This window comes from Rhipicephalus microplus, chromosome X (genome assembly GCF_043290135.1).
Source record: "Rhipicephalus microplus isolate Deutch F79 chromosome X, USDA_Rmic, whole genome shotgun sequence".
Taxonomy (NCBI): Eukaryota; Metazoa; Arthropoda; class Arachnida; order Ixodida; family Ixodidae; genus Rhipicephalus; species Rhipicephalus microplus.
In genome coordinates, this window is record NC_134710.1 from 84224011 (window position 1) to 84241238 (window position 17228).

Below are 17228 nucleotides of genomic sequence, written 5' to 3' on the forward strand. Positions count from 1 at the left end.
GTCTCCATCTGTCGTCATGAGTTTGTTTCCCGCTTTCGCTAGAGCTTTTTTTTTGACAAACGGTAAGGACCATCTGCCAGCCTCCATCATCATCGCGTTCCTTGCCTCCAGATGTTTTGTCAGTCTCTTCGTTGTCTTGGTGGGTGGTGCTATCGCCCAACTCGCTGTTCTGAATTCCACTTCAGCCTGGTGCAAGGCCGACGTATTAGGCTCTGCCTTCTGATCTGTCTTTGAACGTATTGTCTTTTTAGGTGGCATCTTCATCGTTTTCAACAAGGCATGAGACCCAGCAGGCGCTCTCGTAAGAGCCAACGAAGTTTTCGCCATCGGACGCTATACCGTGCTGTCAACGCTTGCTGCGTCTCAAGCGTAGGCGTCCCGCCGCTCTACTTTGCTTGCGCGGTCATAGCGGGCATGTCATCGACCGAAAATAGACATGAAGAGGCTGCTTAAAAAGAAAAGTTTGTTATCCACGGGTAGCCCTGATGTTCCTGAGCACTGTGTGACAGCACTGTCCAGTTAAGTCGTAACAAAATCACATAAAGTTAGCAAAATTTGCGGTGAACCTGCCAGCAGTGCTTTAGAGTTACTGTCTATGCTACCTTTAGGTAGCAGAGTTGCGCTAATGTATGCCATTTTGGGTTCAAAAGTCTTGCGGGAAAGCCACTCGTCACCCGCGTAAAAGCAGCGCTCTCGCTTCAGATTACTAGCGGTGTTTTATTTATTCTTTTTGCATTTTTCTCTCTATTTTTTACGAAAGTACAAGAAAAATTCAGTTGCTCTGGTCACGCCTAGAAGCCTTGATTTTATGTTGACGTTTTTAGTATGCAATAATGAAAAAACGTGCATCAGCTTGTTGAACCAGTGATACATATGTATATTTATAGTAGGCCACACATTAGCTGCAGCTTCTTTTGCGCTGTTTTTCCATTTACATGTATACAATTATTTTTCTCTCTTGATCGCTATAGAGGGAGTTAGGGATGGAATATTTTCATTGCATTTGGCTCATTTGTTAACTGTGTGAGTTAACCAGCTGAAACTTTGTAGTCTTCAACTGAATCGAGCTGGATAGCGATCGAGAGTGGCCGTGCAAGGCCCGTGTTACGTGCGGCTTTCGTTTTACACTCGTATTACAATCGCGGCTAACAACAATTGATGTGAATTTTTGTTCAACAACCCTGTCCTGTCCAATATTCTTTTCACCTAAGGTTTCAAAGCTGCATTCAATTCACGAACTAGAAGCAACACCTTGCCTATTCAAATAGTTCTAGTTTAAATTTTCCGTTTATTTTTATTGTCTTAACCGCCAGACCAATTTGGACATATGCAGCTGACACGCTGGCCAACTCTGCATGTATAACGTATTCACTACTGCATCTGTGGTTATACAAATAGAGCAAGTTTTGCGGTACCCTGGACAAATGAAATTTAAAAAAAAGCCAAGCGCATGGGCGTCAGCAGAGAAGTGGAAAGGGGGCACTTGCCCCCTCAAGCCACAACAGCACTTGCCCTCATCCAAGCTAGACCAGTGCTCTCACTCTCCTTAAACTGCCATGCAACAATGGTCTGCACCCCCCCCCCCCCCAAGAGAAAACCCTGCAGACGACAATGACCAAGCGTTTATTCCTTCCGACTGAACAGTGATCGTTCTATAGCAACACCCGCTGCACCTGCGTCTAATCGCATGGGCTCTACGTAGTACAATTCAACACAGAATGCATTTGCTGCCGCATTTCTCGTGACCAACAGGCAGCATGGCTACATTACCGAAGAAGCGCAGCGAGAATGACAACAGCTGTTGTCTAACCCGCTTGATCTGCCCAGAATCTGCGTAGCGTTGGCTTCTCTGCAGTGCTAATGAACCACCTATGACCACGTGATGACGCTCGGCGAATAGGGGCGCTGAACCTTATAGGCGGAGCCAGCGGCACCCCGAAAACAGTGGCTATGATAGCCACCATACTGTGGTGCAACTCTGCTACCTAAAGGTAGCATATACAGTAACTCTACAGGATGGATGGATAGGTGGATGGATGGATGAATGTGGCTGTACCCTTTAGATCGGGCGGCGGCTATCGCCACCAAGCCGTAATACTTAGTGAACTAACCACTAGTTTTATCTTTTTTTCCCTTTACATAGTGAAGTTGAGGACTGGTACTTTGCAGTGACGAAAAAGGGTTTAATTTTCACTCGTGCCTTGACTTCAGCCACCAATCAGATAACCTTCTTCTCGTTAGTTCTACATGCTTAAAGTATATTTTGCCCTCTCTGTCCCTAAACCCCAGTGCTTTGAAAAACTCTGCCCCATCATTCTGAACTATAGGGTGAAGCCTTTTACAGAACATTATCAAGTGTTTGGCAATTTCCTCCTCCTCTTCACATGAACTGCATACAGTGCTTCACTGATCAGCGTCACCTAGTGGACTCAACAACAGTAAGAGCGAACCAGTTCGGCATTTAAAATGTTAAGTTGTTTATTTTACACTATTTCGTCAATCAGACCTGTCTCATTTACAGTCCCGAAAACGAGGAGGGATCCTCTCTCTCTGGTCTGCCGCTGAACGTAAGCAAATGTCTGAAAGCACAGCACTACACAAAGAAGCCGAGTTGTTTGAAGTTCCGACGGCGTTCCTCAGTGTGAAGACATGAAAGGGACATGTGTCATCTTGTCTAGATGACTTGACGAACATTAAGGTATGAGGCCAAATGAAAAAAGATAATTTTTTTCTTAATACGTCGTTTTTCAGTTTTTGGTTGTGTTGAATCTGCAATCAATAGCCCGTCATTTTTCTGCGTAAAGCAGCAAAACGTCTACACAACAGTTCAACAGTTTCCAGCCATTTGCTCAGAGATGGCAGACAACAGTCAGGCAAGAGTGCACCTGCACGCTCACTTGCTATGGTTTTCGCATCGGGTGTAGTACATGCCTCTTGCCGCTGCTTTGAGGGGGGGTGCTGCGGCCCTGATCCTCCTCCACCGCTCCGTGCGGCGCATGCAATTCTAGCACGAGTGCGAGCGCGCTTCATTCACTACACGTAGAAAAACAAGCAGGGTTCGTACAGGTTTGCAAAGCGAAAATTCAAGGATATTCAAGGACTTTCCAGGACCTGTTGGAAGTTTTTCAAGAACTCAAAACGACACGCGAAATTGAAATTTTTCACTCTAAAATTTTCAAAAATTACCAATTTTATTGTACTTACAACATATTGTTACGGTGCATCATCGACAGGAGCAAGCGTGGCACTTAGCGAAGATGAAGAAGATGCCTGTGCATTAGGCACTTGCACGAGAGGCAACTCAGACATCTTGTTCGGCTGCCGACTCTCGGTGGACGCTGTCCTGTAAGCCAAGACCTCGCTCCGTCACATTTGGTGGAAGTGCTGGGCAACCGCCTCGCAACGGAACTTCGCAGCGGCCGACGTTTGAAGGGTCATTCCACAACGATGACGGAGAGTACGGCGTCTGCATCTGCTCCTGGTGTTCCTGCGACCGGAGATGATGCGGTAACTACATCTCCTTCTGCGACCACAACCTTTGTGCTCGAACCCCCGCGGGATCCTGGCACGTTCAGCGGTTCCGGCGATCCAGATGAAGTTGACGTTGAAGATTGGCTGGCAGAGTACGAACGTGTGAGTACTCGATACCGATGGGGCCCGACTCTTATGCTGGCAAACCTGTTATTCTATCTTAGGGGAACCGCCAAATCGTGGTATGAGAACCATGAAACAGAACTTGTGAGTTGGGCAGTGTGCAGGGAGAAAATGCTAGACCTGTTCGGAAAGCCGATTGGAAGAAAAATGGCCGCGAACAAAATGCTCGCGTCTCGGGCGCAGACCTCGACCGAGTCTTACGTCTCCTATATAGAAGATGTGTTGTCGTTGTGTCGCAAAGCCAATGCCGATATGCCGGAGGCTGACAAGGTCGGGCATATCCTTAAGGGGATTGCGGATGACGCATTCAACCTCCTCATCTGCAAAAATTTTTCTACAGTGGACGCCATTATAAAAGAATGTCGGCGCTTTGAGCAAGCGAAGAGCCGGCGGATTAACAGCGTGTTCACCCGCCTTCCGAATACGGCTGCAACATCATCTTGCGAAGACCGTGCAAGAACACAGCCACCACCTCTAGATTCATCGGATCAGGTGACCCGAATTGTACGGCGCGAACTTGAAGCCATTGCCTCTGCTCCGGCTCACACCGCTGCAAGTGACACCACCCCACTCACTGCTAACATGGTTCAAGCCATCGTCCGCCAAGAACTCGCCAGCATAGGTATTCCCTCGGTGTGCGCTTTGCCCAGCCCGCAGCGAGCTTCATGGCGTCCACCCTCGTCCTATCGCGAGCAGCAGTTCACGGCCCGATCTCGCGACCCTGCGGCGTGAAGAACCGTCGACAATCGACTAATTTGTTTTCATTGCCACCGTATCGGTCATGTCGTCCGTTACTGCAATTACCGCTGGTCCTCGCCACCTCGGACTTCATCTCAACCTCACTACCGACAGGACAGCACCCGCTTCGCGTCTGCCGTGCAGCCTTCTCCGCAAAACTACAGAAGGTTCAACAGCCGATCTCCGTCACCGCATGGTCATCAGTCGCGTTCGCCTCCAGGACGTCGCCAGTCGTCTCGCTCACCGCAGACTCGCAGGCCGTCATCTCCATTCAACCCCGCTCCTGCCTACCCGGAAAACTAAAAGGTGCAGCACCCGGAGGTGACGCTGCATCTTCGACTCCCTCCACAAATCCTCTCTTGACGCTTCCGACGAGACAAAATTTGTTAGACGTTGCCGTTGACGGTGTGCCTATTTCTGCCCTTATAGATACTGGAGCGCACATTTCTGTAATGAGTGCGAACCTTCGCCGACGCCTACATAAAGTGCTCACGCCTGCCGCTTCCCACAAACTTCGTGTCGCTGATGGGAGGACCCCTGATGTTCAAGGGATGTGCACGGCCCGTGTGTCCATTGCTGGTCATCCTACATTAGTTCAGTTTGCCGTCATTGAAATGTGTCCTCATGACCTAATACTTGGTTTGGACTTCCTGTCACGTCATTCTGCGCTCATTGATTGTGCCACTGGTGCTCTTCAGCTTGAACTGCCGCAGTTTGCCGATTTTCTAGCAGACTATTCTCCCCGTTTACGCTCTCGTCACCACGTTCGCTTGCCTCCGCAAGCTGCTACATATGTCACTTTGTCGTGCTCACGTCATGTGCCCGACGGTGACTACCTCGTCACTCCTATAGTCGACGTACTGATGGCCCGAGACATCGCCCTTGCTCACACTGTTGTCGCCGTCGCTAATAATACAGTGGTTTACCACTACTCAACGTGAGTCTCTTCACTCAAGTTATTCCGCAAGACATGTCTTTGGCCACCCTATCTCCACTTGACAGCTGCAACGTTACTGGTTTGGACACCGATACTACATCCCCCTGTCTTGGCCGCAATTACACTCTGCCTGCAGATGACATTAACAAGATGATTGCTCCCGACCTCACTGCAGTGCAAGCTGCCAGCCTCCGTAGTCTGCTAACATCATATAGAGACGTTTTCGACTTTGACCACCGCCCTCTCAGCCAAACAACTGCAGTGACTCACCGGATCAACACTGGTAATGCCAGTCCTATACGGCGGCGTCCATATCGCGTATCTCACAAGGAACGCCAAGTAATTCAAAATGAAGTGGATAAAATGATTACTAAAGACGTAATACAACCCTCATCCAGCCCCTGGGCCTCCCCAGTCATGCTCGTTCAGAAGAAAGATGGCAGCTGGCGCTTTTGCGTGGACTATCGCCATTTAAACAAAGTGACCCACAAAGATGTCTACCCTTTGCCTCGGATTGATGACGCCCTCGATTGCCTCCATGGTGCCCAATACTTTTCTTCTATCGACCTTCGATCCGGCTATTGGCGAATTTCCGTCGACCCCATGGATCGTGAAAAAACCGCTTTCGTTACGCCCGACGGCCTCTACCAGTTTAAAGTCATGCCGTTTGCACTGTGTAATGCGCCGGCAACTTTCGAGCGCATGATGGACTCCCTTCTCCGAGGATATAAGTGGTCCATCTGCTTATGTTATTTAGACGATGTCATCGTCTTTTCGCCCACCTTTGACAGCCATATAACACGTCTGTCAGCTGTTCTGGATGTTTTTCGAAGAGCTGCTCTCCAGCTGAATTCTGCAAAATGCCATTTCGGACGTCGCCAAATCACCATACTCGGCCACCTTGTCAGTGCCGATGGTGTTCAACCAGATCCCGAAAAGGTGCGAGCAGTACAACAATTTACTGAACCACGCTCAACCAAGGACGTCCGAAGTTTTGTAGGGCTATGTTCCTATTTTCGTCGATTTGTCCGCAACTTCGCCGACATCGCTCGACCGCTTACTGATCTCTTAAAGAAGGACGTTCCCTTCGCATGGGGTATAGAGCAAGCGGACGCCTTTTCGGCTCTTATCCATCTGCTGACTACGCCACCAGTACTAGCCCATTTCGACCCAGCATCACCTACAGAGCTTCGGACCGATGCCAGTGGCCATGGAATTGGAGCGGTCCTTGGCCAACGACAGCACGGGAAGGACCGCGTGATTGCTTACGCCAGTCGTCTTCTTTCACCTGCCGAACGGAAGTTCTCCATCACTGAGCGTGAATGCCTAGCTTTAGTGTGGGCCGTGGCGGAATTCAGGCTTTACATGTATGGCCGAACTTTTTCCGTTGTTACGGACCATCACGCTCTTTGCTGGCTGTCATCGCTAAAGGACCCATCTGGACGTCTTGGTCGCTGGGCGCTCCGTCTGCAAGAATACTCATTTGTGGTCCACTACAAGTCGGGACGCCTCCACACAGACGCAGACTGTTTGTCACGTTATCCGGTTGAAACGCCCGACTTGACAGACCTTGATTCAGACCCCTGCGTTCTCTCCATCCACGCTTCGGGTGATATCTCCACCGAACAACGACGTGACCCGTCATTACTCTCCATTATCGAGCGTTTGACCTCTGCTCCGACAGACCCTTCCGTTCGCCTGTTCGAACTGCACGACAACATTCTGTACCGTCGCAGCTTCAACGCTGATGGCCCGGAATTACTACTCGTGCTTCCCCATCACCTGCGTACCAGCGTTCTCGAACAACTACATGACGTACCTACAGCCGGTCACCTAGGCGTCTCTCGTACCTACGATCGTGTGCGACGTCGCTTTTTCTGGCCCGGACTGTATCGTTCTGTGGTTCGCTACGTCACTGCTTGCGACCGCTGCCAACGCCGCAAGCGCCCCTCTGTGCTACCGTCTGGCCTCCTACAGCCCATTGACATACCAACGGAACCATTCTTCCGTGTTGGCCTTGACCTGTTGGGCCCGTTTCCTACGTCCACCTCCGGAAATAAATGGGTTGTAGTCGCCACAGACTACGCCACACGCTTTGCCATCACTAAAGCACTGCCGACAAGCTGTTCCACTGACGTCGCTGACTTTCTCTTGTATGAAGTCATTCTTCATCACGGCGCTCCACGGCAGCTGCTTACTGATCGAGGAAGGTACTTTCTTTCACGTGTTGTGGATGATATTCTCCGCGCCTGCTCCACTGAGCACAAGCTTACCATCGCTTATCATCCACAGACAAATGGATTGACCGAGCGTCTGAACCGAACGCTGACGCAGATGCTGTCAATGTACGTTTCGCCAGATCACCGTGACTGGGACAAAGCACTCCCCTTTGTCACGTTCGCGTACAATTCTTCACGGCACGACACAGCTAGTTATTCGCCGTTTTATTTGCTATTTGGCCGACATCCAGCATTACCATTTGACACGCTCCTTCCTTCGGCTGCCCCCTTGTCTACTGAGTACGCCAGCGATCTCGTTTCTCGAGCCCATGCAGCCCGTCAGCTTGCCCGTGATCGGCTGGACTTGTCGCAAGCGCAGCAAAAAGACCGCTATGACAGTCGCCACCAAAGCGTGCACTTCTCGCCGGGGTCTCTGGTACTTCTCTGGACACCAAACCGCCAAGTCGGCTTATCAGAGAAGCTACTATCACACTACCATGGCCCCTACAAAGTGTTACGACAACTTAGTGACGTGAGCTACGAGATCGCACCCCTAAACAATGCCTTTTCGACCACCTCACTCCAGGCAGACGTTGTACACGTTTCCAGACTGAAACCGTATCACCCTCCTCGTTCGTCGCGGCCGTACTAAGCGCCGTGACGGCGCTTCCGCCGCAGGGGAGTGATGTTACGGTGCATCATGGACAGGAGCAAGCGTGGCACTTAGCGAAGATGAAGAAGACGCCAGTGCGTTAGGCGCTTGCACGAGAGGCAACTCAGACATCTTGTTCGGCTGCCAACTCTCGGTGGACGCTGTCCTGTAAGCCAAGACCTCGCTCCGTCACAATATGAATATCACATTTATAAAAAGAGAAGAGCGTAATCTTTATAACTTCTCGCTGCCTTTCGATAGGGAGAGGGCACGATGTGATGTTGGAAAGTTACGCGCTGATGGGCTTCAACGCACATGTGTGGTCGGGCCTTAAAGGGGTTGTGCCACAATATTTGTGGCTTGCGTGCTCTTTGCTGCAAGCTTTAATTATAGCTCCAATAAGCACGATACACCCACAAATATTAATTTATTCACGCTATTTAATTTGTCACCTTTTTTTGATATGGACAATTTTTACTTCCTGTGTGGAGACCGAGTCGTGCAGGTACATAGTAGTGTAGCGGACTTAGTCTCGTGATCCCAAAGCTTTGCACCCGTCATGCTGAGTATTGTCAGCTCTCGCACACATGTGCCACACAAGCACCTGCAAAACAAGCTCTCCTCTACTAGCAGCAGCCATGATGCTTTGCCGGTATGTACGGGGCGGAAGTTCAGAGGTCGCTCAGCTGACTACAGATCTGGTGTGACATCACTAGAACTTTTGTTGCCTTTCCTGTAGAGCTAGGTCAGTGTTGGACGCGCTCGCGATAGGTCTCGATTAGGAGAATGAGCATTTAGGTACCCTTGGGAAGTGACAAAATATATTTTTAAACACACACTGCGTTTGCTATAGCCTTGAGATTTTGTGGCACCATTCCATCAAGAGTGTCAGCTTGTGCACAGTTGACACTCGCAGCACGTTGCTCAACAATTAGGAAGTAACAACTGGGACAGTGATTAATTTACACTCATCCTGTGGATACATGTGTGTCCTTTTCGAGCACCATTCTTTGTTTGTTGAAGTAGCGCGCTTTCAGTGTCAAGCTATGACAGTTAGCACTCGTCCTGTTGAGCGGCGCGTTGCATGTATGGGGTTGCTTGCCCTTCTTCGTGTGACATTCTAATTTCTTGCTTTCACACTCTGCTTCACCCTCACCAGAAACTAACTCTTTTTTTTCACATGCCCCTTTGCAAAATGGGATCATGTGCACCCACGCTGCATTACTGCTTCAGAAATAGGAAGTTTGACAGGTTCACACACCGATGTACCACATTTAGGACGTCGCGATGACGATATCAGAGTGCACTGCTCAGGAAATTCAAGGATTTTCAAGGGTGGCAAAAAATTCCATGACTTTCAAGGGCCTTGAAAATAAAATTTTGAAATTCAAGGATTTTCAAGGATTTCAAAGACCTGTACGAACCCTGAGAAGTGAAAACTAGTCCTTGAAGAGAGTAGGCGCGGAGTCAGGAAGAAGTTTTCTGACTTGGCACGCAGACACATAGCCCTCATTGCGGAAGTGTCTGCTGCATACGACAGTTGATGCAGACTTGTCAATTAACATTTTTTATTAAAACTTAAAACACTTCATCACATTGCTAGGCATACAATGAACCTCAATGAAAAAAATCGAAAAATCGTGTCGCGAGATTTAATATGGCTGCCTGTTACATAACGGTGCTCCTAGTACTAGTGCATACTTTTTTTAGTTATTTAACCATTATATATTTTTTCTATTCATAAGATCTCATTAGTTTTGGTTGATTGTAAAGACCAAAGCTTCTTATATGTACCTGTAAACAATGCATATTTTTTAACGAGCAGAGCTTGAGTATGGAGAGTTTGCGCCAGGCATACTTTTAATGAAATAAAAAATTATGAAAAATTAACAAAAATATGAGTTGCTTTATAACCCTCACATGTTCCTAAAAAGATGTGGTTTATGTTGTAGAACATGACATTTCTAGTAAATATTGTTTAGAAAAAATATCAGTCACTTGCCCTCCTACCTTAAATACTGTCATGACAGCAAACAAACTACACGGGAATCTTTCAAAAAAGCCTAACAACGGGACTCGTTGCTGAATACATGTCCCACAGTTGAACGCTTCAAGCACTGTTCAAGAAACACTGTTGCTGCTGCCTGTCTTTGCCTTGGGTGACAAATAGATGAGCATACAGCATGGAATTCTTCAAAAAAGAGAAATTCTTCTGCTGCTCTTCGAATACGATGCCACAAGCAGCCGTGTAGCCTGCTTAGCTTGGTAGTGGGGTCCTTGCTGCAGCTTGGGGTGCTTTCCGGGACGGGCGCAGCTGGCACCTCACGTGGACGGCCAAGTCCCTATTTCAAAATGAAGGTAAAGGCACATGCTTTCATTTGGTGTTTATTAAAAAAACTAAAGTTGACTGGCTTTAAAAATGTATAAGTAACCAAAAGTTAAAAAACGAAATGAAATATATTTCTAAGAAAGCTTGATAAAAAGGTCACATATCTTGAAAAAACATTCCTTGAAGAAATTCGGCGTACAAAATATTGCGTGATTATTTAGCAGCTTTTGCTTTAAAAGTAACCACACATCAAGTACTCAGAGTAAAAATATTTACAATAAACATAGTGGAATTCAAACCTCTGCTTCGTGTATGGAACTGCACGAGAAATAATAATAATAAAATAGCCTGAAAGGAATATACTGCAAAATAAGATAGAAAGAAAATTGTTTCATATTTTAAAGACTGGTGACAAGTGCATTAACACACAGTTATAGACCCTTCATGATAAGGAAGGACACGTATAATCATCTAGTTTTTACGTAGTGCCTCTCCTTTCAAGGGGCCCTGCGACACAATGTATTTTTCATTTATTTTTCTGGTGCTGTGGAATGCGCCGATATCGTTTCGCAAATGGCAACGCCAAAATCTACGCTGTTATAATTTTAATTCACGGGAGAAACTGTCTTGATTTCCGACTACGGCGACACACATCGGCAATTTTTTAGGGGCGAAGCTTCTTATAGCGGCACCCGTTTGTCCCTCGTAGCCGTTGTAGTGTGTAACAAGTATAACAATTTGACCTCCAAGGTGGTGCCGGTGAGATATTTATTATGTGCGTTGTTGAACGCTAAAAACAATAAAAGATAGTGTGCAATGCACATGCCAATGGCTGCTAAGGGGAAATGAGAGACAAGAGCATTCGGCTTTCAGTTAACGCGCACGCTGCGATCCCCATTAGCAGCCATTGGCATGTACATTGAGCACTATCTGACAAGAAAGGGTTGCTACGTTATACTCACTGGGTGTAACTTCCTTAGTTTTAGAAAGGTTTAGCGAGTGTTGAGCCGCAATGCCATGAACACAATAAACTAGTATACATAGTGTTCAAGTGATGTCACTTCGGCCGTTGTCGCCATCTCCCGCCATGCCCGGGTACCTCGCTGGGTACCTACAGCAGTTTGCGTGCTGCAGCGCGGTTTGTTGAGGGCTCGTCATCTGTTGCTGTGCGCGATGTTTGAAGAGAAGCCGTGCGTTTTTTTTTGTTGTTGTTGTCATGCTTTAACGAGCTCATCGGGTCAGGAAGGCCTCGCTTGTTCACTTGATACAAGACCTGAAAATCAAAACGTGTGACACGTATACAAGCCACCGTGTACACCGGCTGGCTGCCACGATCTACGAGGGCCCATTATATCGCTTTCACTACAAATTGTGTGGTCTAAGAACAAGTGAAAGCTCCAGGTCTCTCGAGCCGCAATTTTAAAATTGGATGAGCGAAGCGCACAGCTCTCATCGAAAATGAGTCATCGTGCAGAGCTAGGCAAGTTTACAGGAAATATATTATTAATACCAATTTTAATATGTTGCTGCGTCCCACACCACCAAAGTAGTAATGCGGCTCCCCGAGTGTTTTAAACAGTGACGATGTTGAGCGTTTTTTATTGGAATTCGTGGAAACAGCCAAGGAATATATTATGCAAGGTAGAGGCTTTGCGTGGTGCGTGCTGCGCTGATGCCAGTCACTTTTTTTTTTTTCGCGTATGTTTTGACTCATTTCTTATCTTGTATATTACTTTTGTTGTTGTACACTAATGTACAGTATTGTCCCTGATAATCACGCGGACCGTTTTAGGGAATCAATCGACCATTTTTTAAAAAATCTGACCCCCCAACTTGAACCGATCGCCTATACTTCAAATCGCGAGTGAACGAATATTAATTCACATCTATTTTCACACTTTGTTTGAATGCAATACCTAAATTCCCATGATTGCCTTCACAATTTTAACCGCCTCCCTGACACGCTGATTGTGCACGCAGCGGTCACGGACAAGTTTGTATATATGGTACCTATCTCTGTTTGCAGGTACGTGCTTCGGGTGTAACTTCATTACTTACCCGTAATGAAGTTACACCTGAAAACGCAAATATAATCGGTTGTTCAAGTCGTTTTTGTTAATCTGTGCCGGCAAAACATGCCGGTGCTTTTCGGAATATCGCAGTGTGCGTTCTCAATTTTAGGTAATAACTTTCGGCAAAGACAACACCCTGACTCTCTGCTCGCTCTTCATGGACTGTTATATCAAATTGCCTCACCAGCAGCTGATAATTGCTCCAACTTGTATCGTTAGGCAAAACTGAATGGGCGCATGCACGAGGAAACAAAACGGCAGCGATCGGCTATGGAGTCAGGTACCCAGGCATGTCGGTGGCGCATTTCGGAAGCGACTAATTGGTGCTGCGTGATGCATGTGCACACTATGTATATACCACGAATGTCGGTGGCGCATTTCGGAAGCGACTAATTGGTGCTGCGTGATGCATGTGCACACTATGTATATACCACGAACTCGAGTTGGTTAAAGGTGGGAAGTAGATACGAAGTGCAAGCCGTAAGAAAGTAAAAGCTGAATTCTCCTGTCTCTCATTTCCCATTAGCAGCCATTGGCATGTATATTGAGCACTAACTGACAGGAAAAGGTTGCTACATTATACTCGCTGGACGTAACCTCCTTGGTTTTAGAAAGGTTTAGCAAGCGTTGGGCCGCAGTGCCATGAATACATTGAACTAGTATATACCATGAACTCGAGGTGGTTAAAGGTGGGAAGTAGACCTGAAGCGCAAGCCGTAAGAAAGTGTGCGTGTGCCACCTCTCGTTTAGTCCTTTAAATGTCCGTTGGATGGCGGTGCTTCTATATGGGGAATATATGATGAAAATATGCGAGATGGTCGTACTTGGAGTGTTGAATAGAAGGACGAACGGACACACAGACAGATGCATGGATGGACGCATGAACGGATGCATGAACGAACGCAGGGACGGACGCACAAACAGACGCACGCACAAACGGGCAGATGGACGATCACATAGACGGACGCATGGACAGACGGAAGCAAGAACAAATGGACGGACGAATGCTTTGCCCCACTCTCCATCATTCACTCCGTGGAAATGCTGCCATTTTTTTTATGGAAAGCGTTGTCGGGTCATGCGACGTTTTGTTGGCTGGACGCTACAAATAGCATAGTGGTAGCTAGGCCATACGTGTGAATGCTAAAAACAGCAAAAGCCCGTTTTACACTTTCTCAAAAAAATCATTGCTGTTTTTCAATGATGTATTTTTAGAACAACGAACACAACACTTAGCCTGCGAACGAGGCTATGGTACGCCAGCCACTAAAGGTGGAAACGCATACCGCGTTTTTAGCATGCCAAAAATACGACAAGTGGTGGGTGCCAGCGTTGCCGTACAGTGGGTCTAGCAAGCAAGCCGAGAAGTGACCCCACCCAAAGCCTTTCTGTGTATCTTACACATTGTGACCATGGTAGCGTCTGTTATTTGACACACGTGGTTCGTACTAACTATGGTAACGATGGCGTCAAAAAGAACGGTAGCGAGGTATTGTGTGAAGGCCACCACAAGGTAATCATTCTGGTATGTTTTTACGAAACTTGCGCTGTGATTGGAAGCGGTCTTTGACGTCAGCAGGCGAGTGAAATGCGAAAAAAAAAAAAAAACGTTTCTCTTTGTCGTCTGCTCCAGATTTGAACTTTGAGGACTCATAGCTTCCCTTTCCGTGCACCAATTTCTATAATTCTTGTTGCATTCGGTTCAGTAATCATCCCTACACATGTTCCGGTGCTAAATAAGGCTGTCAAAAATGTGTCGCGAGGCCCGTTGAAGTATAGTGTCATATAATAATTTTGCTTTTTTTTGGTTAGGTGCAGCTGTTTCAATCAATACAGCACCTTTCCATTTAAAATTGCTATATATTTACTAATGCAGGTCATTCTTTTTATAATCCTTTTTTTTCTCATTTAGGTAAAACCATTGCGTTCTTTTTATGTGTTGTTGTAGTCATTTTTAACCCTAGTACGTTCTCACATTTCTGCTGTATTATCCAACGTTATTTTTTTTAATTCTGGTTATTTTTTGAAATTCTGACATTGTTTATTTTCCCTTTTGATTTAGGATTATAGTCACCCTGTGAATGTATGTGCCTAGTTCGTAAAGCTGTCTCTCTTGATAAAATGAATAAATAAAAAATTTACATCAGATCCACGAAGTGAATGCTGATGGAACAAAGCTCCTTAAAAGCCAGTCTGCATCATGTTATTTTACTAACTATAGCACCATTGATTGATGTGCTAGTGCTGTAACGGTCCAAGTATGAGCAGCTTACGAGCAATGCAACGTGCTGTACAGGGATTGTATGCACGCCCTCTAGATACGAGTGCCACAGTGCTGGCACAATGCCTGCGCATGATCGGTATGCTCGCTGCATGCACTCTGCGAATGGTTCTGCACACGATGTCTTGCCCAAAAAGGGGTTTCAGAGTGATGCTGCCGCAGCACACCACCAGCGGGGGGTCGGTATTATATGCTATGTGCGCTTGGTGAACGGTTCGACGAACGATGTCATGACCTCCATTTATATGCTTGCTGAGAAAAAATTTCGGAACGGCACTACAGCTGTTCTGACAGCCTATGGGGACCTGAAGTATTCTGAAAATACAAATATCGAAATACATGTGCTAGAAGCCTAAAAATACAGGTACTGAGAAACATTTATGAAAGATGTAATGGGATATTAATAGGATAATTTTGCAAAAATACAAAAAGTATAACGGAATACAATTACAGGAATGCACATATATCCTATACAGACACTACAATATATATAAGTTACGTGGGTCTTGATGGTCTGCATGTACATTAATTAAGTGTACCATAACATTGTCGATAATGCTGTAGATAATAAAATGCAAGTCAGCCGTATTGCTCGGCTCGATAACAAACACCACTGATGTAAGGTAAAATGTGCCTTTGTTTTACACACGTGATTAATCTGTTTCGCTGAGAAGGCTTACGTTAACACTAAAGTAACAGCAGCTACTAAATCGACTGGCAGTAGACAGTTCCGCTTCAGTTTCAATTCAAGATTGGCAATATAAAAAGGCCATCTATTATTGTAGGTGAACACAACTTCGTGTTATAACTACTAAATACCGAAATTGTCTACGAGAAAAAAGAATAAAACGGCAGTGTTTCACTGGCCTTGAGCGAGATCTAAGATCAGCACTGCCTCCTCAATTCTGCTGTCAGTCGCTTCAAGCACTTAACTACACAGAAGACTCTGTGTGCATGGGGGATTCTTCGCTGATCTCTATGTGTTGCCGACTGGAGGGGCGCTTTTGCCTAGCTAAGTGCGTACAAATTTTTCCTTCGCTATTTGATACACATCGGCTAAGTTCTGGTAAACGTGCAGTGAGACAACCCTGTCTTCGCAGTATTCTGATACATTCGATACATAGAAAAAGTATTTCACTACTGCGATACAAATACGCTTTTCAAATGTATCTCGATACAAGAACTCAAAAGTATCTCTGAGATACTACTGCATCACGATACTGCCCATCTCTGCACTAGAAATCTTGTGAAGGGTACAAATGACCACCCCAGTCATTCATTGTAGTCAGAGAGCAGCAGTTTCACTCTGTTATAGCCAGTTTTAGAACCTGGCGCAAAGGAATGCTATTTTTCCCGAGGTTTTCCTATCTAACACAATATTACTTTAATCACACAACCAAAAATACCACGCAAAAGAGACTACAATTGTCTGTGCCTATTGTCAGAATGCATGTTATTATGCTGAGGCTTCAGGAGAACGATGCAGTGGCGCCACCACGCCGTGCACAAAGGTTTCCGTGTGTTTCACCTCGCCACCGCTGCTTGCTTTCGCTCTACGCTCATAGCACTATTCCTACTTAGTTCACTATAGTACGGTCGCAAAGCGCTACAAGCAGTGGTATAACTAGATAGGGTGGTGCCTATAGCAAATATATTCCTGCGCCCCTCTTTATGATAATTACTAATTAGAGTGATTATTATTACTAAAATGATTATGTGCAAAACACTACGCCATCTCCCGCTAAAAAGACCATGTGTGGATGCGAAGCAGCAGGGAAATGGTGAACGGCACCCAGAGAAACTCACCTACGTTGCGCCAACATTCATAACCTCAACCAGACTACTGCTGCCGGTGACCATCGCTTCCACCACAATAACGACAACGTGCACAAAAACTTGATGGATGAATTCAACCCCTCAACAACCATCGTCTGGGCACCGTCACTCAGTGTTATCTCCGGTGCTTTTTTCGCTGCCTGACCCTGAAGAGAGAGGGACAGTGTAGAGAAGGGGACAGAGAGAAGGGGAGAGAATGTGCATGTGCAGTAGGAAGCTGCTTCATATACAGAAAGCCATCTGGCTGTTTGGGCAAGCGAATGAGCGACCTCTTGATTGATTGTCCACTACAGTGAACTAAAGCCGCCTAGCATGTCCACGTATCGTACGATGCACCAGAAGTCTACAAGGTTAGAAAAAATTTGAAAGGAGAAATGGACCTTGCAGGTCAGTTGTCTAGATTTCACAAAATATACAAAGTTTGTAAATTACATGCAACCACACAAAGGAGACCGACGAAGTTGGCATGTGAACGGTTCTTATCATTTCGCATAAAAAGTATTGTTCCAA

The 17228-nt window shown here is 46.3% G+C and overlaps 1 protein-coding gene across 1 annotated transcript in view; it reads right to left on the reverse strand.

Moving 5' to 3' along the window:
- Positions 1 to 9751: 9751 nt before the first annotated feature.
- The window catches only part of LOC119176178 (uncharacterized), a 181353-nt gene continuing 173876 nt past the window's right edge, over positions 9752 to 17228 (reverse strand). The window contains exon 10 of the mRNA XM_037427333.2: positions 9752 to 10542. The gene's annotated coding sequence lies outside the window, so the exon portion shown is untranslated. The remainder of the gene's footprint in view (positions 10543 to 17228) is intronic.